This window comes from Tursiops truncatus, chromosome 8 (genome assembly GCF_011762595.2).
Source record: "Tursiops truncatus isolate mTurTru1 chromosome 8, mTurTru1.mat.Y, whole genome shotgun sequence".
In the NCBI taxonomy this organism is placed as follows: domain Eukaryota; kingdom Metazoa; phylum Chordata; class Mammalia; order Artiodactyla; family Delphinidae; genus Tursiops; species Tursiops truncatus.
Genome location: NC_047041.1, coordinates 4,951,444 through 4,978,848, shown reverse-complemented (window position 1 = coordinate 4,978,848; position 27,405 = coordinate 4,951,444). Strand labels below are relative to the sequence as shown.

The window sequence follows — 27,405 nt, the reverse complement described above, 5'->3', positions numbered from 1 at the left end:
TGCGTACAAAGAAGGTGCGGTAGCAGAAGATACCAGATCTTTTGCAGTGGCAGTGCTGGTTTCTGGCTGTAAACTGTTATGAGAACAATTGGTTGGACCTTGTTCTGTGTCTGGTTCTCTTGGCCTCCAGAAGATTAGATGAGTTACCTAAAATTCTTAAACCATATTTTTAGCTTAAAGTGCCAGAACAGCTTCTGCTGTTGGCATCTAGAAGACCCTGACGGATGCACTGATTGGTACTTGGAATGGTTACCAACAACAGACTGTCAAGGAAATGGGGGCATGATGGTTGGTTATGTGAAGTGGTTGGATCTGAAGGCAAGGCAATGATTATTGAGTTAGCTTTAGAGGATGGGTTCTGGTAGTAGTCCATGATGGACAGTCATGAAACAATTATTTAAATTATCACCTGACCTGCCTGCTCAAGGCTCTGGTGGCCTACATGATGGAGGCTTTGGTGGCCTACATGATGGAGGGCTTGGGGAATGCAAGTACCATGGGCTGAGCTTGCTGGACATTTTAAAGAAAGAAAACGTGAAGTCAAAAGTTAGAATTTTTAGCTCCTGAAACTATCCTACAATTACCTGGCTTTTATGCTATCTCTTGAAGCCACGAGGCTGGTGTAGCTGAAAATCAAACTCACACTGGGATGCTGAATTATGGAATTGGTTGAATTAACAGTTTTAAGAGGATTCTTATGTGGAAATTAGGACATCGATTGAGAAAGAGTGAGACGTGGAGAATTGGTATGGGGCATCTGAGAATATCTCAATTCCCAAAATCTCAGCAGGAGAGGAGAGGCCTTTTCTCCCTTCTTCATTGAGGCTGTTCCTGCCTTGATTAAATACCTGTAATGACCTTGGTGAAGGATATTGCCTTAGAGGTAACATTTTGTCCTCATGTACTATGCTAACCACCCCTTACTGCCTTTAGACTTGTAACTGAAGTCAGATCCCAGGATATACCAGGGATTACAAAGTCAATCTGGAGAAGTGAAATCTTACATGACAAAAATAATGACAAGATTTTGCTAATTTATATGGTTAAAAACTGGGAAATACACATAAAAATGGATAATAAGGGGCTGGATGAAGATGGGGGTAGAAATGAATTTTAGATTGGGCCAAATTCACTAATATGGGTTCACTGAGTGGACATTTTGGGTTGAATTTGCTAGCTGAAATAGTTGGGAGTAATTTTACTGGTTCATTTGGTTGGTTGAAATTTAGTCTCAGCAGGGATCTACAGCAAATGGAAGTTGAGATGCTCGACGTTGTTAAGGGAAATGTAGAGAGAAAGAAATCCCAAGACTTCAGGAAGGAAAGGAATGTTGGAGTGGATTTATCATATCTGACCCACTCGCAAACCCTAACCTATACCCTTGAAGGAGCCCAGAACACACTCCATATCTGCAAAGGTGTCTGAGAAAGGTTGTTTTTTGGTTTGTTTGCTTTTTTTAGCTTTTCAGCCTCTGTTGTACAAGAAGGAGGTGAAATGTATAGCCACCATAAGAAGTAGCATGACTTATCAGGGCTAAAGGAGTACCTAGAATGAATATTAGCAGTGACTAATTGATCATAGGTTCTCAAGGGCTGAAATAAGCGGTCAGTCCATTCATGTTCTATTTGATCTCCTGAAGAGAAAACAAGTCCTAGGTCTGATGAAAAGAGGTGTGTCTTTAGCAATTACAATAGAGTGTCAGGGGACCTTACCAAATTCCCAGTTCTCACAGCTTGAAACACAAGCAATTCTACATCCCCAAGGGCATCACAGAGATTTGTGTCACTTTAAAGACTTTAAAAATGTAGGTGTAGTTCCTATTATGTCCCCACTTAACTGTTTGCTTTGTTTAGAGGAGAGACTGTTTTAGCAGCCAGCACTTTAAAACGTCTTCCACTATTTTGCTAATTTCCTTTATTTTAAGACCTACTATTCTAAGGAAGAAACCAACTGAGGTGCCTGGAGGAATGTGATCTAGATTCTATCAACCCATCCACTCTGCTGGGACTTGAATTCAGAAGTGAGTCACATAAGGAGGTGGCTACAATGTGGGGGAAGGCTTATCTGAAATGCATGCTTGGGGAAGGGAGCTGATTCTTCACAGGTCACAGTGGTAGCCTTTGTGGCGTCTGGTTCCAGGCATTACGGGTGCCAAGCAGCATCTGGCCCAGATTCTGTCTTTCTGGCTCTCCTGGAAATTTGGTGAGCTCCCTAATACCCTTTAACAACTCCACACATTCCTTTTCTGTATCAGCTGGCCAGGGTGGATCCTACTGTTTGCAAACACAAACCCTGACTGATACAACGAACCCTCGGGTATACATTTTAAACGGGCCTCTCAGTGGAACCAGCTTTATGGCTTCCACAGTAAGGAAGAAAAAAAAGGAAAAGAAAGGCCGGGGGGAGGGAGAAAGAGAGAGAGAGAGAGGGAAAGAAAGAAAGGAAAGGAAAGAAAGGAAAGAAAGAAAGAAAGAAGAAGGGAGAAGGGAGAAGGGAGAAGGGAGAAGGGAAGGGAAGGGAAGGGAAGGGAAGGGAAGGGAAGAAGGAAGGAAGGAAGGAAGGAGGGAAGGAGGGAAGGAGGGAGGGAGGGAGGGAGGGAGGGAGGGAGGGAGGGAGGAAGGAAGGAAGGAAGGAAGGAAGGAAGGGAAGATCCTCAGAAAACAAATGCACTGTAGGGTTGGCAATACGGAGCTTTTCATTGCCTGGAAAAGAATCACATTCCTCCAGTATGTTCTGGATTCACTAGATACTTCACACAGATTTTCAGGCCATCTCCATAAACTGGGCTTCCAGTGACAACAGACATTCACTGAGGCTCTGCAAGGTCACCCACCATCAGAGAGAGATTCTGGATATAATTCTTTTGTCAGATATACACGTCTCGCAAAACATTTTTTCCTAGCCTGTGCCTTGCTTCTTCATTTTCTAACTGTATCTCTTGTGGAATAGAAGTTTTTAATTTTGATGAAGTCTAGCTTATCAAATATTTCCTTTATGGTTATTGCTTTCTGAGTCTTCTTGAAGAAATCTTTACGTGTCTTTTGGTCACAAAGATATTCTCTTAAGTTTTATTCTACAAGTGTTATAGTTTTAACTTTTTATATTTAAGTCTATGATCCATTTTGAATCAATCATTATGTATGACATGTAGGAGGGTGTAATTATTTTCCATGTAGATATACAGTTGTTCCAGCATTATTTATTGAAAAGACTTTTCTTTCCTGTTGGGTTGGTTTTGGCATCTTTTTGAAAATCAAATTACCATGTAAATGTGGGTCTATATCAGGGCTCTCTACATTGTTTTATTGATCTATTTGTTTATCATTATGACTGTAGCCCACAGTCCAGATTATCATAGCTCCATAATAAGCCTTAAGTCAGAAAGTCTGTCTTTCAGCTTCGTTCCTCTTTTTAAGTTTTGGTTTTTCAAGTTAACATGTAGTAAAGAGCAACTTCTTTGAAAGGTACAGTTCTATTAATTTTAACACCCATATAAATTTAGGTAAACATCACCACACTCAGAATACACCTCACTCAGGAGCTGCACCCATTCCCTCCTCCTCCGCTATCTTTGTCATTATAGCTTTGTCTTTTCAAAAACGTCATATACATGCAATCATATAGTACGTAAACTTTGAGACTGGCTTCTTTCACTCAGTAAAATACCTTTGAGATTCAACCAAACTGTTGCACGCATCAATATCATTCCCTTTGTTTGCTGGGTATTATTGTATCTTATGGCTCTACTGCAATTTATCCATTCACTCACTGAAGAACATTTGGATTGTCTCCATTTTGTTGGCAATTATAAGCAGGGCTGCAATAAACATTCATGTGTGGGTTCTGGTGTAAACACATTTCCATTCTTCTAAGTGTTACTCTTTGCTGGAGTCAGTGTGAGGTGGTACCAATGGAGTTTTGTGGGGGGGGGGGGGGGGTTTTGACCGGAGTATAGCGGTTATGGGCTAAAAGTTTCTGTCTTGACAGGCTACCCCTTTCCTGGTCCTTCGGCCTGAGAGAATAGGCTTCTGCTGAGGCTTTTTTTTTTTTTAATCTGTATCTTTTGGCATCTCCAGGTTGCTGGCTTCTTTAGCTCCAAGTCTGGAACATATGAGGCAAAACAAAACAATCGGGAGCCCATTCCTCCGTTCCCAAGGTTTCCACCGGTTTGTCTTCTCTTCTCTACCTTTTAATTAGAGTCTTCTTGTGATTGTCTTAACATACTGTCCAGGGGTTTTAGTTGGGCTTAGCAGGAGTAATAGGGAAAAGTACACCTACTTCATCTTCTCAGAGCAGAAGCCTACACTTGCTTTTGTACTTTGCTGTTGTCACATGGTATAAGGAAATGCCTGATTCACATAGATAGGTATAATAGATGAAAAAGGTAAAAGTTCTAACAGCATAACTTTCAATCTCAAGATTTTTTATGTGCTTAATTGATTTTTCCTCCCTCAAATTAATTTTTTTAAAAAACCTCTTTCCCAAAGAGACCGGGTAGGTATTTGATTTATCCTAGAATACGAACCACGTTTAGATAAGTGAGAACAATGTTTTCTGCTCTTGTTGCTTCCTCTGACACTCTGGATTCTTTTTCTAGGTCTCTCTCTCAACACATCCCCATCCTAAGCTGCATCTTCTTCTCGAACAAGGTAGTTTTACATAGTTCAGAAGCAATATCAACAATAACTTTTGAAACATTTGTTTGGGTTTAATCTTCCGCAGAAATCCATATAATCAAATTGCAAATTTATTTACGCATTTCAGTAATTTGATTACTCTATGTTGTTTGATCTAATCCCTTAGTAACTGAGGTTTACAAAGACTTTTTAATATGCATTATCTTCAATATATATTCACTTGATAAAAGTGATATACTTTGCCTTGCATTTGTAAAGATGATACCAGTGATGGTGGATATGATTTAGCAAACATCTATTAGGGACTTGCTATATGCCAGGCATTGAGGATACAAACACATGTTGAAAGGGCATGAATTCAAGAGAGGCAGAGTTGTCTCTATTTGCAGATAAAATGATATTATATGACGAAAACCCTGAGGACTCTACCAAAACAACTGTTGGAACTGATAAATTCAGTAAAGTTGCAGAATAAATGCCAATATACAAAAACCAGTTGCATTTCTATATGCTAACAATGAACTATCAGAAAGAGAAGGTAAGGAAACAATCTCACTCACAATTGCATCACAAAGATTAAAATAACTAGGAATAACTTTAACCCAGGAAATGAAAGACCTGTACAAGGAAAACTATAACACACTGAAGAAAGAAAATGAAGACACAAATTAATGGAAATATATCCCATGTTTATGGATAGGAAGAATTAATATTGTTAAAATGTCCGTACTGGGACTTCCCCGGTGGCGCAGGGGTTAAGAATCTACCTGCCAATGCAGGGGACATGGGTTCAATCCTTGGTCTGGGAAGATCCCACATGCCGCAGAGCGACTAAGCCCATGTGCCACAACTACTGAGCCTGCATTCTAGAGCCCATGAGCCACAATTACTGAAGCCTATGTGCCTAGAGCCCATGCTCTGCAACAAGAAAAGCCACCACAACGAGAAGCCCGCACACCGCAACGAAGAGTAGTCCCCGCTCACTGCAACTAGAGGAAGCCCGTGTGCAGCAACGAAGACCCAAATGCAGCCAAAAATAAATAAATAAATAAAAATTTTTTAAATTAAAAAAAAAGAATCTTTACCACAGAGCAACTAAGCCCATGCGCCACAACTACTGAGCCCGCGGGCCACAACTACTGAAGCCCAGGTGCCTAGAGCCCGTGCTCTGCAACAAGAGAAGCCACCACAATGAGAGGCCCGCACACCGCAACGAAGAGTAGCCCCCACTCGCCACAACTAGAGAAAGCCCGCGCGCAGCAACAAAGACCCAACACAGCCAAAAATAAATTAAAAAAAAAAAAAGAATCTTTAAAAAAAAAAAGTCCGTAATACCCAAAGCAATCTACAGATTCAATGCAATCCCTATGAAAACAATGGTATCTTTTCACAGAAATAAAACAATCCTAAAATTCATATGGAACCACAAAAGATCCCCCAAATAGCTAAAGCAATCTTGAGAAAGAAGAACAAAGCTGGAGGCTTCACAATTCCTGATTGCAGACGCATAGATCAATGGAACAGAATAGAGAGCTCAGAAATAAACCCATGCATATATGGATATATGGTCAATTAATTTATGAAAAAGTAGCCTAGAATATACAATGGGGAAATGACAGTCTTCAATAAATGGTGTTGGAAAACTGGACAACCACATACAAAAGAATAAAACTGGACCCCTGTCTTACACTATACACAAAAATAAACTCAAAATGGATTAAAAACTTTAATGTAAGACCTGAAACCATAAGATGCCTAGAAGAAAACATAGGGGGTAAGTTCCTACACTTCAGTCTTGGCAAAGGTTTCTTTTAATTTGACACCAAAAGCAAAGACAACAACAACAAAAAGCAAACATAAACAAGTGGGACTGTATCAAACTAAAAATCTTCCGCTGAACAAAGGGAACCATGAACAAAATGAAAAGACAACCTACAGAATGAAAATATTTGCAAATTATATACCTGATAAGCGGTTAATATCCAAAATACACAAAGAATTCAAACAACTCAACAACAAAAAACAAACAGTCTGTTAAAATGTGGGTAGAGAATCTGAATAGATATTCTCCCAAAGAACGCATACAAACGGCCAACAGGTACATGGCGAGGTGCTCAGCATCTCTAATCATCAGGGAAGTGCAAATCAAAACCACAATGAGATATCACCTCACGCCTGTTGGAATGGCTGTCCTCAAAAAGACAAGAGAAAAGCGTTGGTGAGAATGTGGAGAAAAGGCAAGCCTTGTGTATGCGACCTGACTTCAGAGCTCATGCTCTGACGCGCTCCTCTGTGCAGCCTCTTCTACCCCAGCTGCCCCTCTCTGTCACCCCTGACGGTGAGAGCTCATGAGTGATGGTGAACACAACATAGGGGTGTAAGCATCCTTTCCTGTTGCCTTTCCTGGGGCTGGCTGTCCTGTACCCTAACCTGAATGTCACCATGTCAGAGGTCCTTGACAGAGTCTGCTTGGAAAAGCAGAGTGTGCTACGGCCTAGAGCAGTGAGGGTCTCCATTCAAATATTCCAAAATACCCCAAGCTTCCAGAAAGACAGAATCCATGGTGTCTGAGTGACTTCAGGCCATGAGGGAGCCCCGGGCACTGCAAGGCCTGCACGTGGACTTGACCTCTCCTTGGGGCGTCTGAAACGAAGGTCATTGATTCCAGAGTATTGGGTGGACCAGAGAGCTTGGCGTGTAGCAGAAAGAGCACGGGATTTGGTTGAATCTTGGCTTTGAATTTGTCTCTGTCCCAAGCATGTGGCTTTTTTCCCCTTTCAGTGGTCTCAAGTTTCCCTTTCAATGGTTTCAAGTGCGTCAAGAGTGGTTTTACGGGACTTCCCTGGTGGCACAGTGGTTAAGAATCCACCTTCCAGCGCAGGGTACACGGGTCGAGCCCTGGTCCGGGAAGATCCCACATGCCGCGGAGCAGCTAAGCTGGTGCGCCACAATTACTGAGCCTGGGCTCTAGAGCCCATGAGCCACAACTACTGAGCCCACGTGCCACAACTACTGAGCCCTCGCCACAACTACCAAAGCCCGCTTGCCTAGAGCCTGCGCTCCACAACAAGAGAAGCCACAGCAATAAGAAGCCCGCGCACTGCAAAGAAGAGTAGACCCACTCGCTGCAACTAGAGAAAGCCCGCATGCAGCAAAGAAGACCCGATGCAGCCAAAATAAATAAATTAAATTAAAACAACAAAAAAAAGAAGGGTTTTACGTGCATGCCAGCCTGAGAGAAGGCCCAGTGCAGACACAATCAGAGAAGGACTGGGAGTAATCGGGAGGGCTTACTAAGGACTCTGAACATGCTAGACCACGCTCACCCTGGAGACACCAAGGTTACCCCAGAGGCCACCAGCAAGTCCCCATCCACCCGGCACCCCTCACGGAAGCCTCCACTTCGTCTGGGCTCGGCCTCCTTGGCTTCCACTTCAGGCCTTTGGGGAGAGGTTTATGTTAACCAACAAAGGGATTCTCTGAGAAGCCTGGGAACCCAGAAAGAAAAGCACGAGCTGAACTCTCCGTCTGCCTGCCTGGCAGTTGTGTAAGAGCTGGAGGGGGCAGGGGAGTGGCCGGGTCAGGGCGGCTCACAGTGGCTGCAGTCAGTCCCCGTCTGCAGGCGAGCCAACTCCGCTGACAGGCTGGGCCTCTCCCACAGGTTTTCCCTGGGACTAGACAAAAGAGGAATAGAGACCAGAAAAAGGGCCAAGGCCTCAGATAAAAATTAATTAACACTATCTATTTTTCTTTCTCTTTCTGAAGGTAATCTCTTAATCCTAAGAACTGGGATTCAGGCGTGCCCCTTGGTCTATAACAAAAAGGGAAGGTCAGGAGGAATCTGTCACGTTCAAGGTCTCACCTATTACATTTACTTTTCTCAGTGGCTCTCTGTGTGGGGACCTCCTGTGAAGTGAAAAAGGCCTCTAGGCTCTGACTAAGATGAGACAATCGTGGCCAAGGATGGCCATCACCACGAAAGCTTTGATGCGGAGAGACTGGGAACCGCAGGGAAATTGGCACGTCAGGACTTGAGTTACTAAGGGAAAAGGAGGGACCGTAATCGTTTCTCAAGTGCTTTCCAAATAAGTCTTTATTCCATCAATAGATTTTTCTCTATATCCAATTACACTCCACTTTCTCTCTGCCTCTATCCAGGTACCATGTTAGGGACTAAGAAATCAGAGGCCTTGGAATTAGAAGGTTCTTTCTGAGGTCTTTTTGTCTAGGCTTCTACGCTATCAAGATAGGAAAGCCTTCGCTCTCCTGGTCTCCATCATTTGGAAGTGGGGAGAAGGTGGCAGAAAAGGGATGACAGGAAATACAAAAAGTCATTTGGAAGCAATTGGAAATTGGGAAGCTACTCCCATTCTTTACCTAAGTAAATGGACCACCGTTCACTCGGTTGTTCAAGCCAGACCCTTGGGCAAGCATCACTGGGCCCTTCCCTCATGCCCTCTGCATCCACCGTGAGGGATCCAAGCCCTTGTGACCTCTTGCCTGGGTTATTGGAATGGTCTCGACTGATCTCCTGTCTAACGTGTCACTGTCCTTCAATCTAACAACCAGAATTTTCTTTCTACTACACAACTGGATCATGTTTCTTCTCTTTGATGGTTCCCCCTTTCTGTCAGAATAATTTCCAAACTACTAAGTATAGAATTCAAGACTCCCCACGGGGGCTTCCCTGGTGGTGCAGTGGTTAAGAATCTGCCTGCCGATGCAGGGAACATGGGTTCGAGCCCTGGTCTGGGAGGATCCCACATGCTGCAGAGCAACTAAGCCCCTGCGCCACAACTACTGAGCCTGCGCTCTAGAGCCCGTGAGCCACAACTACTGAGCCTGTGTGTCTGGAGCCTGTGCTCCGGAACGGGAGAGGCCACGACAGTGAGAGGCCCGCGCACCGCAATGAAGAGTGGCCCCCGCTTGCCGCAACTGGAGAAAGTCCTCGCACAGAAATGAAGACCCAACACTGGCAAAAAAAAAAAAAGTGGAAGGGTAGCAGTTACATAATAAGAGACTCCCCATGATCATCAGGCTGATGCGTCTGCTGCCACGTACCCCCCAGTATTCAAAGGCTACCCTGAACTAGTATGATGTGCTCCAAGTTGCCTCCTGAACCTGGTACGTTCTTCCTGGATCATCCCTTTCCCCACTCTGGCTAACTCTCGTCTGTCCTTCAGGCCTCAGGCTGGTTGTCCCTTCTTCTGGGCCGCTTCCCCGAACCCCTGCTACACTGGATTAGGTACCTTTTCTCTTCAGTGGATTCCCATGACCTTCAACCTGCAGTGGCAACTCTCCCCATTGCCATGTCTGTCTTCTAGACTAGGCTGCAAGCTTGTACAGGTAGGGTGGAAAGGCCTTCTCCGTGTCTTTAATTTGCCTGAATTCAACGGTGTGTCCATATTAAAAAAGAGTGAGGGAGAGAGAGAGTGAGAGGATGTTATTTCAACGGTACGAGCAATCCTGAGTGATTTCCACTGGGCATCAGTCAACCTACAGGTGTCCCCACATGGTGTCTTAGTGAGATGAACGTGAATCTCGGCTTGAAGGTTCTGTCTGTTTTTGTTTTGTTTCACATCGCTCGGCCGCTAAACGTAATCCACAGGCACCATCTAGTGAGGAAGCAGCAATATGGTCCAGCACTGGAGGAGGTGCTGGTGACTTTGGACTTATTGAGACACTGGGTTTCATTCTCTAACACAGTGCATCCCTAAGGGATTTTCAAGATGATCGATGCTAGATTGAATTTTTGCTTTCTGTGTGATTTTTAGAACGAACACCCCTGTGAAATACAACTCCGCTCTACTAGCCACGCTTGCCCCCCTCTCCTGGCAACTACATCCTCACCCCATTTATATGGCTATTACAGGAGCTGTCATGGTCTCACCTGACCCAAGAGAGGACAACAAATATCTTCTTCTCCAAGATTATTGAGCTTGAGGTCCAGATAATTAAAGCCATGTCCTTTCTTGCAGGTGAAGCTGTAAGATGAAAAACTCAAGGGCCCTATTTTTCAGCACATGACAAAAGCTAGTCCACTGAAAGGAACAGACAAGATGGAGTGAGACGTGACCTGAAAACGGCAAAGGCTGGGTCAGCAGGTATGTGCTCCTTACCACTGGAGGGTTGTAGGCAAAAGCCAGGTTGGGGAGGATGGGGTACTACTCATCGGATATATGCTTCCTTGGTGCTGATGCAGGGCATATGAAGAAAGACGGCTGCCCTGGTGAGCTGCAAGCCTGAATCTATGTGAGTCCAAGGGGTAGGAGAATAGGTGGGGGGCAGTAAATGTCGGGGTGGGAGGAGGTGAAAAGGAAGAATGGTGAGGATGGGAGAGAACTGAGTTAGTTGGGACAGAGATGACGTAGAGTGGATTTAGGCAGAAATATTTAGCCTGAGATCTAACTTACTCTGGAAAGTTAAGCAATGGAAAAAATGTGCCAGAGAGAGGTTAATGCCCCCAAAGTTACACAGCTGCGACAGTGGCAGAGCCCAGATTTGAACTGCAATCTCTGTGGCTCTAAGGTCCATGCTTACCAATCATCTGGTCTAATCCCTTCTTCTAACAGATGAAGACAAAGAGGCTTTGAGACATGAAGTGACTTGCCCAAGGACACCAAGATATTCCAGCAAAACGAATCCTAGAACCACCAAAACCCAGTGAAATACTCCTTCCAGGCCATTCATGGCCTCCTACACAATCAGAGAGAAAGTGGAGGGGGAGGTACTGAATCCCTACAAGGCTCTGAAAAGGCCCCTTCCCTCGTCTGTGCCCGTCACCTCCTTGACAAACTAGGGAGGAGGCTGACGAGGTGTCACAGGGAGTGTGAGGCACTTGGAAAATATAAATCCCTTGATGAGGAGAGTCCAAGCAATTACTTGTCAACTTAGGAGGGTAGGGCGGGATTAATCTCAGCTCAAAGATCAGGGTGAAAACAAAGGTGTAATTATTACTATAACAATGATAATAATTTATTAACCTGCAGGTTCTATACAAATATTACTCCACCCTTGAGTAGTTTACCTGTTGCAATTGGGGCTAAGCCACTGGCGAAGGTGGGGATGGGACAGAGAGAGGTAACCAGAAACGACGACGGCCAGAAGGTAAGAAAACAAACTGGAGAAAGAAAGCATGCGATGAGCGGGTGATGGAGGCTGACGGTGGTCTGACAGGCAAGACATTTGATAGTAAAATCATAAGCTGTTTCTAGCAGGGAAGGTTTTTCAGTGGAAACCAAATTTCTCATTTTTTTGTATCAGGAACTAAAAACAAGAATGTTAAGTGAACTACCTAAGATCACATAGCTTGTCAGTGACAGAACTTGAACTAGAACTTGAGTCTTTTTACACTTAGTTCTGTGCTGGTCCAAGAAGAACCTACATGCAAGCCGGAGACGGCAGCACATTGGGGAAGAGAAAGACCAGAAGACAAGGTGTTACGATACAGGTCACAGGGGCTGGTTCGCTCCGATCAAATGCCCGTCTCGGTTTTCCATCAACACCCTCCCCCCGCCAATGCAGTTCAAAAAATATAAGAGGGCCCAAATCAAACTGGCTTAGAGTGGGAGAGAAATTGTCGGCTCCCAGTAAGATAACGTGCTGCTACCACTGGAGCTTTTTTATTTTTCCAGAAGTGAGAATCCATATAAAGGAAGAAGAAAATAAAAGACATCATGAACCAATGCCTTCTAGTAATTTCCCTCCCATCTCGAATCAAGCACCCTCGGGTCTCCCATCTACATATTCTCACAGCAACACGCACCTCTTCTTGGCAGCCCTGACCACCGAGGTGACTTTACCTGGAGTCTTGGGGCTACATGATTGACACCTGCTTCCCTTGCTAGACTGCAAGCCTGGTCAGGGCAGCAATGCCCTCTGACTGTATCACCACTTTGTCTTTGCTTCCTGGTTTGGAATTTGGCTGTAGTAGCTAAGATGCGCCACCCAGACCCCCTGAAAGGAAGACCTTGCTGCCCATCTGTGGGGAGCACAGCCAGCAGACAGCCCTCCCGCTGTCAGCAACTTCAGGGTCTGGCTCAGCTGCAGAAGCGGTACCTCTGAAGGCCATACCTTTGGGGAGTGGGCAGTCCATGTTTGGTGACTGAGTGAAGCAGGGGGTAGTGGATTGACTGGTGGTCCCCAAAAGATGTCCTAACCCCCAGAACTTGTGAATGAGACCTTATCTGGAGAAAGGGTCTCTGCAGATGTAACTAAGTTAAGGATCTCGAAATGAGGTCATTTGGGGTTTAGAATGGGCCCTAAATCCAGTGACAGATGTCCTTACGAGAAAAAGGCAAAAGAAGATTTGAGACTGACACACACAGAGGAGAAGTCACGTGAAGACAGAGGCAGAGACCGGAGGGATGCTGCCACAAGTCAGTGGGACACTTGGAGCCACCAGAAGCTGGAAGAGGCCAAGAAGGATGCTCTCGCAAGCTTAGGAGGGAGCACGGCCCTGCTGACACCCTGACGCTGGACTTCTGGCCTCCAGAACTGCGAGGGAAGGAATTTCTGTTGTTGCCACTGGTTACAGCAGCCCTAGGAAATCAACACACAGGGGGCATAAAGGGCTGCATCTGGGCCACTGCAGCATGACTGTCACTAGTTCCAGCTCCAGAGTTCACCGCTGGGTCCCTGAGGTTCCGTCAGGCCTAAACCATGTTTGACTTTTTCTTCTGCTTAATCTGCTTTCTTCCTTCCTCCTCCAACAGATTTTGATCCCTAATAAACACCTCACACTCTAAACTCAGGCTCCCTGACTGCTTCCAGAGAACCCAGCATGACACGCTATAATAAGGTATTTGTTAAGTGAATAAATTAAGTAGACAGTGAGTTCCTGGGAGGCAAGAACTATGTCTTTTTTTAAATTTTAATTTATTATTATTATTATTTTGGCTGCATTGGGTCTTTGCTGCTGTGCATTGCCTTTCTCTAGTTGCAGCGAATGGGGGATACTCTCCGTTGCGGTGCACCGGCTTCCCATTGTGGTGGCTTCTCTTGTTGCGGAGCACGAGCTCTAGGCACACGGGCTTCAGTAGCTGTGGCACACAGGCTCAGTAGTTGTGGCTTGTGGGTTCTAGAGCACAGGCTCAGTAGCTGTGGCACATGGGCTTAGTTGCTCCACAGCATGTGGGATCTTCCCGGACCAGGGCTCGAACCCGTGTCCCCTGCATTGGCAGGCGGATTCTTAACCACTGCGCCACTAGGGGAGTCCCAAGAACTATGTCTTATTCGCGTTTACAATCTTAAAGCTTGGCACAGTATCTCACACAGAATACGTGTTCAATAACAACGTCTTATATCAAAGGAAGAATGCATGAACATACAAAGAATTTGAACTGAATCTATAGATCGAAATGAATTTTGGTACAAAATACTTTTGTGTATTTCTGTGAGCCTCCACTGAGGAGGGAGGGAGGGAGGAAGAGTGATCATACTTCACTGTGGCATGAACTCAGCTAAGCACTGTCTTCAGGCTCTTGTGAGGGTGGGAATAGAGGACACAACCTCCAAGAAGGACAGCTTTCCCCCTGAGGGCAACATTTTTGTTCTTGCAGTGCTAAGACTCTCCCTATCAGCATGCAGAAATGACTTCACCACCGTGCCCCCAGCCATTCTGACATAAATCCTCATGGATAAACATTTTTAGTGCAAAGAGCAAAAATAAAACAGAGGGGACATGTTCAAACAAGGCGGTGGAATGTGGGTAAAGGAGAAAGAATTGCCACTATTTTCAACAGTCGAAAAGTCTCCGTGAAGGAAACGGGATTTGAGAAGCACTGTCCGTCACAGCAGGTTTCAGAGGATCAGGACCTTAGAGGTCATGTACCACAGCGCCTCCTTTTATAGATGAAGAAATGGCAGCTCAGAGACAGCAGGGGACTTGCTCAAGGTCCTGCTACCAGGTGCGCAGCAAAACGAGGCTAGAACCTCACAGTTCTTCCCGATAAATTTGAATGGGGCAGCGGGAAGGAAGGAAGGAAGAAGGGCAGGAGGAAGTGGGGGAGGGAGGGGGGCACTGGCAAAGTGAACAGGGTTTCAGCACATGTAGGGGAAGGAAATCATCCGGTTCTGGTTAGGTGCTTCAGACAGATTATGTTATTTATTCCCTGTAACAAGAATGTGAGGCGAAAGCTGCCATGTTCATTTTATCGTCTAGGATGGTGAACTCAGAAACACCGGGTGAGCTTCCCAAGTAAAGGACAGAGCTAGGATTCAAAGTCTAGTATGTGTGACTCCCCAAACCATACTTTTCTAGGACAGCGTGTCACAAGGGAGAAGGTGAGAATAAAGTGGAAAGTCGAATGAAGGATTAGCAACGATAGGTGGGTCACCTGTGGGGGAGACTAGGAAGGAGAACAGGAGTGGGGTTTGAGTGACTCAGGAATTCCCAGAAAAGAGTCTTAAAGCTCGGAGTGACAGTAATAGGGCAGTGGAAGCTGTCTTCTTGCCTACAAATGTGTAAGCAGAGAGGAGGGAAGGTAGCAGTGTCTGTGCCTGGAGTTTGAGGTGAGAGTTGGTGTTCAAGGTGTACCACTGGGTAGGCAGAGGGGCCATGATTATCCCCGTGAGGAGATGCTACCACTCGGCAGTACTGATGGCACGACTCTGGAAATGGGAAGAAACAGGGAGACGTGGAAGGTCTGAAGAGCTACATCCTAGGAGTGACAGCGAAACAGCTGTAAATAGAGTCTTACAAAGACCGCAAAGGTGCCTCAAGTCAACCTAACTCATGTTGGAGTGAGGAGATCTGGTCCTCGGTTGCCTGGGACAGGATAGAGTAACTCTTCTCTAGAGTGAGAGATGGTCATTCAGAGCCTCTACAATATTACATACCCAATATCCAACGTCCAGTAAATACTTATCAGAAATAGAACCAAGGGAAAAAACAGAAAATGGAAATATATACATAGGTGATCCAGATAGGAGTTATCTGACAGACTTTAAAATAACTATGACTATATTCAAGAAAACAGATGACAAGATAGGAAATCTACCATAGAAACAGAATCTTGAAAAATATCAAATAGAATTCTAGAAGTGAAAAATGCCATAATGGAAATTAAGAAATCCGTAGATGGTTCAAGGAGCAGATTGGACACAGCTGAAGAGAGGATTCGTGTGCTTGAAGACAGACACAGCTAGAGACAGACAAGAGACTTATGCACAGATATTTTAAAAGAGGGAAAAGTATAGAAAATAACATAACAGACGTACGAAACATGATGACAAATTTAAATATAAACAACTGGAGTCTCTGAGGGGGAGAAAAGACAGAATGCACAGAAAAATATTTTGAGATAATGACCAAGAATTTTTTTAAAAACATCAAAACATATAAGATAGACTAAATAAGAAAAAGAAACCAGTAGAGGGATAAATACAAAGAAAACCACATTTAGGCACATCAAAGTAAAATTATTAAAAACCAAAGATAAAGAGAAAAGATTAAAAACACCCAGAGGAAAATAAAAACACATCCCCTTCAAGAAAAGAGCAAAACTAAGACTGACAGCTGACTTGGCTCATACAATGGCAGCCTGCTGAAGACATCTTTAAAGCAATGAAAGGAAAAAAAACAAAACAGAGTTACTGAGGAGAAAGAAAATCCAGAGGACACCTTTAAAGCACCAAAAGAAAACAGAAAACACAAAAACCTGTCAATCAGAAGTTATTTACACAGTTAAAACAATCTTCAAAAAGGAAGGCAAAATAACATTTACAAGCAAAAACTGAGAAAAATTGTAGCTGGAGGAGTTTGGCTGAAAGAAATTCTAAAAACAGTCCTTAAGGCAGAAGGAAAAATGCTCCCAGGCAGAAACGGAAAAATGAAGGAAGGAATTAAGAACAATGTAAACCATAAATATGTGAGCACATTTAAATGAATATAGATGATAAAGTAATAACAATAATTTCTCATTAAGTGTAAAATAGATACAGCATTTAAATGCATGACTATAATTTTAAAAAGCTAAGAGGAGGGTAAACTGAATCAAGGGATTTTAAGATTATGGCATTGTATGAGAAGGTGAAAAATTTTAAGATTATGGCATTGTTTGGGAAGGTGAAAATCCTATTTTATGTTACGTTCTAATAAATCCAAAATGCATCTTGTAATCTCAAGGCGAAACACTAAAAGAATAGTGAAAGAATATATAGCTAACAAGTTATTAGACAACATATAATATAACAAAATATAACAAAAGTTGAATAATCTAAAATAAGGCAAAAAAGGAGAGAAAAAGGAACATAGAACAGGTGGTACAAATGGAAAATGAATAGTAAGATAATACATAGAAGCTGAAATAGTCATTGTTTATAATAAATGTGATGGTCTAAACGCTCAAATATCAATAGAAGGTAAAGATCGTTAGGCTGTATTCCAAACAGAACAAGTCATATGCTGTTTACAAGAGACACACCTCAAATACCAGGACACAAAGTTTAAAGTGGGAGACTTTAACACATCTCGTTCTATAATCAATAGAACAAGCAGACACGATAATCAATAAGGTTTGAGAATATTTGAATGTGATTAATAAACTCAATATAATTGATATATATAGAACTCTAAACCCATTAACTTCAAGACATACATTCTTTTCAAAGGAAATGGAACATTTACCAAACAGACCCTATCCTGAGCCATAAAGAATTGTCAGTAAATGTCAAAGGATTGAAATATTCAGTGAATAGTCTGCCCGGAGTAGGATTAAGTTAAAAAGCTGTAACAGAAAAAAGTGGAAAATCTGCAAATGTCTGAAAATTTTTCTTTAAGGAAGAGGTGGATAGTGATAAGAGGGACTTGGGAGGGAGGGAGCTTCTGGGTTCTAGTAATGGTCTATTTCTTGATCTATTTCTTAATTGGTTACACTGATGTGTCCACCTTGTGAAAACACGTTGAGCTGAAACTTACGATCTGTTTATTTTTCTCTATGTATACAGTGCATAAATAAAAAGTTCATTTACAAATGAGGTTGGACTGGGAAAGGAAGACCTGGGACAAGAGTATGATGAGAATAAATTTAAGAAAAGTATAAGAAAAAAATGTACTGGTTTTGAAAGTGCAGTGGAAGGAGTCCTATTTAGCAGTCAGGAAGTTTGAGCTCTCATCTGTGTGATGTTGAATCATCATCACCTTTCGCTGGCCTCAGTTTCCTCATTTGTAAAGTGGCTCTGCAGGTCCCAGATCTGATCCATGATTTCATCACAAAGTTCACGTGTGTACTAAGTGGGAAAGCCTGAGTCTTTCCTGCCACAATGTATACTCACACATCATTGCTCATTATTTGTAACATCATTCTCTCAGAGAGAGAACGCTGACAATCCAATGTCATCAATAACTGACCTGCCAATGGCAGTTACCTTATAGGACATTCCTAGCACCCCAGAATCCCACCTTGGGTCATTTCAGAATCTTCTTCTTGCCGTAAACGTATCTGGACTTTTACCACCATTAACCAGCTTTGCCTGTTGGTAAGTAGCTGTTTTTTATTCCCCTCACCAGCTTGCTTTCTGTACCAGATCCGTGGAAAACCTGGGGCAGGGTGTGTGTGTGTGTCTCACTCTTGACTTAGGGCTCTTCTTTTCTTTTTTTAAAAAATTTTATTTATTTATTTATTTTTGCTGTGTTGGGTCTTCGTTTCTGTGCGAGGGCCTTCTCTAGTTGCGGCGAGCGGGGGCCCCTCTTCACCGCGGTGCGCGGGCCTCTCACTGTCGCGGCTTCTCCTGTTGCGGAGCACAGGCTCCAGACGCGCAGGCTCAGTAGTTGTGGCTCACGGGCCCAGTTGCTCCGTGGCATGTGGGATCCTCCGAGACCAGGGCTCGAACCCGTGTCCCCTGCATCGGCAGGCAGATTCCCAACCACTGCGCCACCAGGGAAGCCCTCTTTTTTCTTTTTTTTTTTTAACAATTCGGTACGAAAGCCATCAAGAAGGGCTGAGCAGGGTAGACATCCATGCAGTGGTGTGGGGCGGGATGAGGGAGCCCAGAGCAGAGTCAGAGCCTGAGCAGGATAAGAAGGAGTCCACGTGGGGAAGGGGTGACCCAGCACAGGATGCCAGAGTCTGTGTGGGAAGAACTCTGCACTGGGACTGACACACACACACTACTGCATATAAAATAGATAACTAATAAGGACCTACTGTACGGCACAGGGAACCCTACCCAATGCTCTGTAATGACCTATAGGGGAAAAGAATCTAAAACAGGCTGGATATATGTATATGTATAACTGATTTACTTTGCTGTACACCCGAAACTAACAGAACATAACACAACTAGCACAATAAAATTTTTTTTAAAAAAAAACTCCTCATAAGAAAGTGAAGAAGAGGCAGCAATTGGAGATTGCTTACATACAGAGGGATTGACCAAATAAATAAATATATTCAGTGGGAAAAAACAGAAAACCCTGTATCCAAACTGATATAAATAGATAAATAAATGTGAAGTTTGACGAGGAACGGGATATTTGTAGTCTCAAAATCGTCGCCTCCTCCCCAATTACTTATTGTCTACAATGAGCAAAAGAATGATTTTACAGTGGAGAAGGCTGGCAGATAGCACCTTACTCAAATGATCAAAAGGCACACCATCAGTAACGGGTCATATTTAAATACTGTGCATCACTGGCTAGGATATAATAAGAAAACCCAGCATCCTGCTGTGATATTCCTGTCAAAGATGCATGAACCCAGTCAAGAAGGGAGATATCAGACAAACCCAAACTGAGGGGTTTTCTAAAAAGGACTGGCTTGTAATCTTCAAAAATGTCAAGGTCATAAAAGACAAGGAAAAACCACGGAACTGTTCCAGATTAAAGAAGAATGAAAAGATTTGGCGCGACGTGACGCGACGTGAGATCCTAGACTGAATCATTTCTCTATAAAGGTCATTACTGGGACAACTGTTGAAACTGGGATGGTGCCCAAGGATCAGATGGCCTCTGTTGTAATGCAGCAATGTTGATTTGCTGACTCTGGTGGTTGTGTAGAGGAAAACCCTTGCTTACAGAAAATTCTCAAGAACTGGGGGTGATGGGCCTAAGGTCTGTGTTCTCAGATGGTTTAGGAAGAAAAGCTCTTCATAGTGTTCATGAAGCTTTTCTGTAAGTTTGAGAAACTGTTTCAAGAGAGCTGCATTGGGAGGCATCATTTATCTAGGTCCCTTCTCTGACCCAGAGAGCTTGTGTCAGGGTAGGGAAATAAACACAGATACAAAAACTTAACAAAAGTCACCTGCCCTAAACCTCTGCTATCTTTCTAGAGTTGTCTGCAATGATATTATTATTAAGTGTAATAGCCGCATTTATTGAGTGCTTACTCTCTTCCAGGCACAGGACTAAAGGCTGTGATTTGCCCAAGTTCACACACCTGGCCAGCGGTGGCTGGCGCCAAGGAGAACGGGTGCTTTTGCCAGGGTGACGCTGCATCCGTTGGCTGCTTTAGGTGGAGCAAGACAGCCATGGCTATTCTGCACAAAGCACAGGTGAGCAGGCTTCTTAGCTGTAGGCAGGGGTGCCAAGTCACAGATGGAGGAAGGCGATAGAAATGGGAGCCTTCTCTGTGGGACCTGATCCCCCACTAGCTAAGCTGATGGCTTTCCCATTTTCTTGCCATGGGGCTCTCCTGTAACAAGACAAATTACTCTATCAATCCTCCCTTTGCCAGCAGATGAAGATGCCCAGCCTGCCAGACGGTGTCCTGCGGTTTCCCCTGCTGTTCCAGACCAGTCACAGGTTACAGTCCTGTTAGCGAGAGCCACACGCCGAGCTGGAATCCCAGCGTGGAGCCTCGGGCTGGCGGCATGGCGTGTGACAGAAAGAGCGGAGGCTGAATGGAGGGCCCCCACCACCCCATCTGCTGTTTCTCTGCTCCTTCCTCCTTCTCTTCCTAATAACATCGAGGAAATGCCTGCAAGCTGAGCTCAGAAAGCATGCGTTACAAGGCCCTGAGCTGGGCAGTGACTGTGCCACACAGACAGTACCCACGCTCGCTTCCACAAACCCGCCTTCCGCCTTCCCCAACACCACCCCAAATCGCACAGGACCCTCTGGAGTCTCAGCCCCTCTGTGGAACTCTCCCTTCTCTGAATTCTCTAACAATTCACCTCTGGCACAGAGTCTAATAGAGGCTGAACTTCACGCTCTAGTTTCAATCCCACTGTTGAATGCGTGCAGGATTGCGTGAGCACCTGATCAGAGCTACGGCAGGTATTGGTGACGGGGCGGGAAGGAAGACACAGCCCCTGCCTCGTGGAGCTTACACCCTAGCACGGAAGACAGATTAAACAAAGAATGGCAAGTAGAGTGTTAACACAGCGGAGGTAAGGGCTGCTTGGTGCAGAGAACAAAGGAAGTGAGCTGAATCAAAGGATTCAAGGGAAGCCTGCCAGCTTCTGAGTTTTCTTACTCTTTGTGCCTGGAAGTCTAGTCTTCCCTATAAACTGCATATGCTTCAAGACCAAGAGCCAGACGTGATTTAGCCCTAATGTCCTTCGTGAGAAATCATCAGAAAACACCGGCGAGTTCGAATGCAGCTAATGTGAGTGGTGCCTGTAGGGTCACATGCTGTCCCATGTTCCACCCACGGCACCCAAGGGGACTTAGGACACTCCTGGGGCTTCACAAGGAAGAAAATATACACAAATTGCATAGGATTTGCCGCCCCAGTTCCTTGGCCTTGCTTCTTGCTTAGTTTCCTCTCTCTGAGCTGCCCTGGCATTGGCCTAGAAGGAATCCTAACCCCCAGTAAAAATAAAATGTGGATCTTACACAAACCTGCATGAAGGTCTCTCAACAGAAAAGTGCCAGGACCCCGAACCCAACGGCCTGAGCAGAAAGTGGAAATGCCGACTTTCTTCATGAAAAGCCCACAATTAATTAACTTTAACAGAATTAACTTCATTCAATGTTTATGACAATTATACTTTGTGCTCGGAAGCACATAGGCCCTGGGACGGTACACAGGAGGCTGGGATGTGGTGAGGCCCTCAAGGAGCTTACAGTGCGTCAGGGAGGGAATCCATTCAGAGATAATGATAATAATGATAGTTTCCAGTGAGCGGATGATGCCCAGGGCCTGGTGTCTATTAGTCTCCCCCTCACAACCTCTAGATGAGGTTCGAGTGTTCCCATTTTTAGGATGAGGAAACTGAGGCTCTGAGATTTTAATTTTCCCAAAGTTAGAGCAGGCTAGTTACAGAGCCAGGATCTGAACCCAGCTACTCTATTTAACTCCAAGGTCTGTTTTTTTGTTTGTTTGTTTTTTCACTAAACTATGCTGGACACAAATCAAAAAGAATATTTTTCACTTTATAAAGCAGAATGATATAAGTGCTCCACAAGAGACACATAAGTTATCATAAGAGTCAGAGGGGTCAGACAGCTTCAAGGGTGGGGAAGGTCTCAGAAAGGCAGCAATTTTTAGATATTAATTTTTGTTTTTATCTTTTCGATTCAGAAGGATCCTTACTGTTAACTAGTCCAGCATTTCCTGTGTGTATTCTGTAGGGCAAGATATTCCTTTAAAGAGTGTGTGTGTGTGTGCGTGTGTGTGCGTGTGTGTGTGTGTGTGTGTGTTCAAGCACGTGTGTAGTTTTAAATCCTGGGCAAGTTTGCAACTCATGTCCCCTTCTGGGTAGCTCACAATGCCCATTAGCAAATTAAAGGCTCTGAGAAGGTCTGCAGTTAGGATTTCCCAAACTTACTTGACCATGCCACCCTCTTTTGAAAAAAACCTATGAACATCCCAAGGAATTCTTTTATTTTCCTAATTTTTAATGTGAACCATTTTTTAAAGTCTTTATTGAACTTGTTACAATACTGCTTCTGTTTTTTATGTTTTGGTTTTTTGGCCGCAAGGCAGGTGGGATCTTAGCTCCCCGACCAGGGATCGAACCTGCACCTCCTGCATTGGAAGGTGAAGTCTTAACCACTGGACAGCCAGGGAATTCCCCCTAATTTTTAAAATTAAGATATAATTGACATATAACATTATACGAGTTTCAGGTGTACAACATACTGATCTGGTATTTGCAAATGTGAATCACCACAGTAAGTCTAGGTAACATCCGTCACCACACATAGTTAGAATTTGTTTTCCTGTGATGAGAACTTTTAAGATCTACTCTCTTAGCAACTTTTAAATATACGATACAGTATTGTTAACTACAGTCACCATGCTGTACATCATATCCTCAGGATTGATTTATTTATAACTGGAAGATTGTACCTTTGGACCCCCTTCACTCATTTTGCTCACCCCTCCGACCCCAGCCTCTGGCAACCAGCCATCAGTTCTTTGTATCTGTGAGCTCATTTTGGGATTTGTTTTTTAGATTCCACATAAGTGAGATCATACGGTATTTGTCTTCCTCTGACTTATTTCACTCAGCATAATGTCCTCAAGGCCCAATCATTTTGTCACAAATGTCAAGATTTCCTTCTTTTTATGGCTGAATAATATTCCATTAGGTGAATACACCACATTTTCTTTATCTATTCATCCACTGACAGACACTTGGGTGTCTGTCATTTGATTTGCATTTCCCTGGTGATTAGTGATGCTGAGCACCTTTTTATGAACCTGGAATTCTTATTCCTCAGAATATCCAGGTAGTCCAATTCCATCATTTTATAGGAAAGGAAAGCAGGACCAGAGAAGGGGAGTGCTGGGCCCGAGATCCCAGCAAGACAGGAGTCAGAGCCGGGCTGGCACTGAGCAGGACTGTGCAGGTTGGGTAGACTGTGACAGCCACAAGGATCAATGTCAGTCAATTTGTGGAGGCAGGAAGCAGTCCTTCAGTTTGGAGAAAGGAGAAGAGCCTGCTTTGGCCTCTGTGCCAAGTGCCCAAGGAGCTAGGAAGGTGGAGAAGCCCGGCGGAGGGAAGGCATGTGTGATCGAACATGGCGTGTGTGATCCCCAAACACTGGTAGGGGATGGTGTTTGTCCTTTATTCAGTAGCAGGGAGCCACTGAAGGTCTGAAGCATGGAGAGGTGTGATCTGACCTGTGCGGTACGAAAACTTCAGTGAAGATGTGTGCAACTTAGAATGACTGGGAGGAAAAACTAGAGGCAGAGAGATGAGGGCAGGCAAGAGGCAAAAGGGGACCGTGAGTTAGACATGGCTCCTCCCATTTCATAAAAAAGGAGGCCAAGTAGAGAAGTCACCCAGCCCAATGTCACACAGCCAGTAGCCAGCAGAGCCAACAAGTACATTAATGATGATTTACTCATTTTCAGTCAGAATGATTTTCTACACTTTGTTTTTAGCAGCTTTATCGAGAGTTAAGCAACAAACCATACGATTCGCCCATCTGAAGGATGACATTCAATGGCTTTCAGTATATTCACAGATTTGCACATCAATCACCTCAAAAAGAAACTCCACATCCTTTAGCTATCATTTCCCATACCCTCTAGCCCTAGGCAACCACTTTCTGTCTATATAAATGGACTATATATAATACTATTATATGCAAATCTACTTTCTGAGTCTATAAAGTCCCCTACTCTGGACACAACATATTAATGCAATTATATAATCTGTTGTCTTGTGACTAGATTCTTTCACTTAGCATAATGATTTCAAGGTTCATAGATGTTGAGGCATGAATCAGTACTCCATTCCTTTTTATGCCCAGATGATATTCCATCGTATAGTTATACTACACTTCATTGATCCATTCACAAGCTGATGGGCATTTGGGTTGTCTCCACCTTTTGGCTATTGTGAATAATGTTGCTGTAACCATTCGTGTCCACGTTTTGGTGCAGACGGATGTTTTCATTTCCTTGGGCATATACCCAGGAGTGGACCTGCTGGGTCATGTGGTAGCTTGATGCTTAACATTTTGCGGGGCTCCCACCCTGCTTTCCGAGGTGGCCACACTCCTTTACGTTCCCACCAGCTGTGTATAAGGGTTCAGTTTCTCCACATCTTCTCAAACACTGGCTCTTGTTTGTCTTTTTAACTTTAGCCAGCCTAGTTGGTGTGAAGTGGTATCTCACTGTAACTTTGATTTGCAATTTCCTTAGTGACTAATGATGTGGAACATATTTTCATGTGCTTACTTGTGTATGTGTCTTGGAGAAATGTCTATTCAGATCCTTTGTTCATTGTTTAAACTTGGTTATTTGTCTTTTTGTTATTGATCTGTGTGAATTCCTTATGTATTCTATATATAAGAATACATACATATTGGTGTTCTTTGAAGCACAAAAGTTTTAAATTTTGGTGAAGTCCAATTTACCTATTTTTTGTCTCTTGTGCTTTTCGGTGTCATATCTAAGAAACCACTGAATAATCCAAGCTCACAAAGAGGTAAAGGTCCGACTTCATTTTTTTGCAAGTGAATATCTAACACAATTTGTTGAAAAATATTTTTTTTCTCCTATTTGTCTTGACACCCTTTTTAAAATCCAACTGACCATAAATGTAAAGGTTTATTCTGGACTCTCAGTTCTATTCCTTTATCCTATACGTCTTATTCCTGGACCACACTGTCTTGATTACTATAGTTTTGTAGTAAGTTTGAAATCAGGATGTGAGAGTCCTCCAACTGTATTCTTGTTTAAGATTGTTTTTACCATCCTGGGTTTCTTGCATTTCTATACGAATTTTAGAACCAGACTGTCAATTTCTTCAAAAATTCCAGCTGGGATTTTGATAGAGACTGTGTTGGATTTGCATATTACTTAGGGGATTATTGCCATTTTAACAGTATTAAGTCTTCCAATCTATGAAGATGGGATATCTTTCCATACTTCACTCCTTTTTATTGCTGAATAATATTCCACTGCTTGAACACAGTACATTTTAATTTATCCATTTGGACATGTGGGTTATTTTCTACCTTTTGCTATTATGAATAATATTGCTATGAACGTTCATGTACATGTTTTTGTGGGGATTATGTTTTCATTTCTTCCGGGTATATACACAGGATGAAAATGCTGGGTCATATAGTAACTCTCTGTTTAACATGTTGAGGAACTGCCTGATTGTTTTCTAAAGCGTCTGCACTATTTTACACTATTTTACACCATTTCCATTCTCAACAATGTATAAATTCCGATTTCACCACACCTTAACTAACATTTGTTATCATCTATTTTAGCCATCCTGGTGGGTGTGAACTGGTATCTCATTGTGGTTTTGATTTGCATTTCCCCATTGGCTAATGATGTTCAGCATCTTTTCACGTGTTTATTGGTTCTCCCCTTCCCTTGCTTCAAGGGCTGTAAAGCAATGAAGAGCTGTGGGCAACTCAGGTGGCTGATGGGTCACATCTGGCTTGAGCGATGGGCATCCAAGCACGATGAGCAGTGCCCGTCACCCCTCTGGTCAGTTATGGGAGGTATGGTATGGTATCGTATGGTATAGTATGGAGTGATGTGTGGCGTGGTGTGGCGTGGCATGGCGTGGTATGGTTTGCCCAGAACAGCTTGCTGCAGCCCCGGGGCAGCCGGTAGTCCCAGCGTAGTGGGTAGAAAGGTTCTGAAATAGGAAGCAGCTCCTTCTGAGCCCAGCTATTTGCTGAACTGCTTCCAAGGGAATCTGCCTATTTCCTTCCGTCTAAAATAGATAACACATAGAAACACCAGATCCTCGAAACCTGATGAAGACAAACAAGTGACAGAAAGGCGGCATCCTGGGAGATCCTGGCAGGGGAGATCCATCTGTCCGATATGGACTTTGTCGGAAAAAGAGGAAGGGGGGTGCAGAGGGCTGACAGTGCCTCCTGAGTGTCAGGGGACACAGCAGGGAGGAATCTGAATACCTGGGTGTTTGGTGGGCCTCCTGGGGGCTCTGCTAATAAAGAGGTGCAGCTCCTTTCTCAGAGCCCCATGATGTGGCAACTCAGAGAAAGCGCCCGTCTTGAAGCCCCTCAGATATCATCAGTCAGTGCTGCATCCCAGCCAAAACCAGCTGTGGGAGGAGGTACAAGATGAACATCTGGCTGGTCCCGCCTCTGCCTTAGGATGTCGTGAGGCCCCGAGGGAAGCTGGACTTGGGTTGCCAAGGTCAACCACAAGCTCTGTGTTCTTGGTTGGCATGCTCCTCGGAATGTATCATTAATAGAAAGTGGGTGTCCAAGGAAAGTGAGGCAGCAACCCATCGAACTCCACATGGAGGGAACTGGGCTTTTAACTGGTCCTCAGTAACATGGTGGGCACTCAGAGGAGAGAGACCAGGAGGGCGAATGGCTTGTTACCTCATGGGATCTTAAAAATGATACCTCATTTGGAGAAAAAGAAGACACAGGAAGATGTAATAACTGTTTGAAATCGCTTAAAGCAAAACTGTTAAATGGAAGAGGAACCAGTGCGTGTGAATCTAGGGAACAGAACCACTGTTCTAGAAGTTACACTGTAGAAATTCTGTAGAAATTACACTGTCATGGTTTGAACTCATTCTAAGTAAGAACTTTAACAATATGAATGATCTGAAACCAGAACCGACTGCCCTGTAAGGTAACGGATTCCCTGACACTAGAGGTGTTTGCACAGAAGCTGAGCAATCATTGATAGGGCGACATAAAGGGCATTCAGGTGTTTGAAAGAGGGCGTGATAGTCTCAAAAAACTCAAAAAACTCCCGACTCTGAATCGATTTTGGCTGCACCGTATGAAATTGCCACTATTTCCCTCTCTGGCCAGTAAGACTCCTTTCACTTGAGAACAGTCCAGGCACAAAGGAGAACCATAAAAATACATAACATCCAAACTGATCGCAATTGCCAACCAGTGGATTTTATCTTA

At 43.8% G+C, this 27,405-nt stretch overlaps 1 long non-coding RNA gene across 1 annotated transcript; it reads left to right on the top strand.

Annotated features, from left to right (window-relative positions):
* The first annotated feature begins 10,451 nt into the window (after positions 1 to 10,451).
* Positions 10,452 to 26,208, top strand: LOC109551000 (uncharacterized). The gene is made up of 3 exons (XR_002177707.3): positions 10,452 to 13,437; positions 19,975 to 20,129; positions 20,315 to 26,208. It is a non-coding gene; the product is annotated as an uncharacterized lncRNA (long non-coding RNA).
* The last annotated feature ends 1,197 nt before the right edge of the window (positions 26,209 to 27,405 follow it).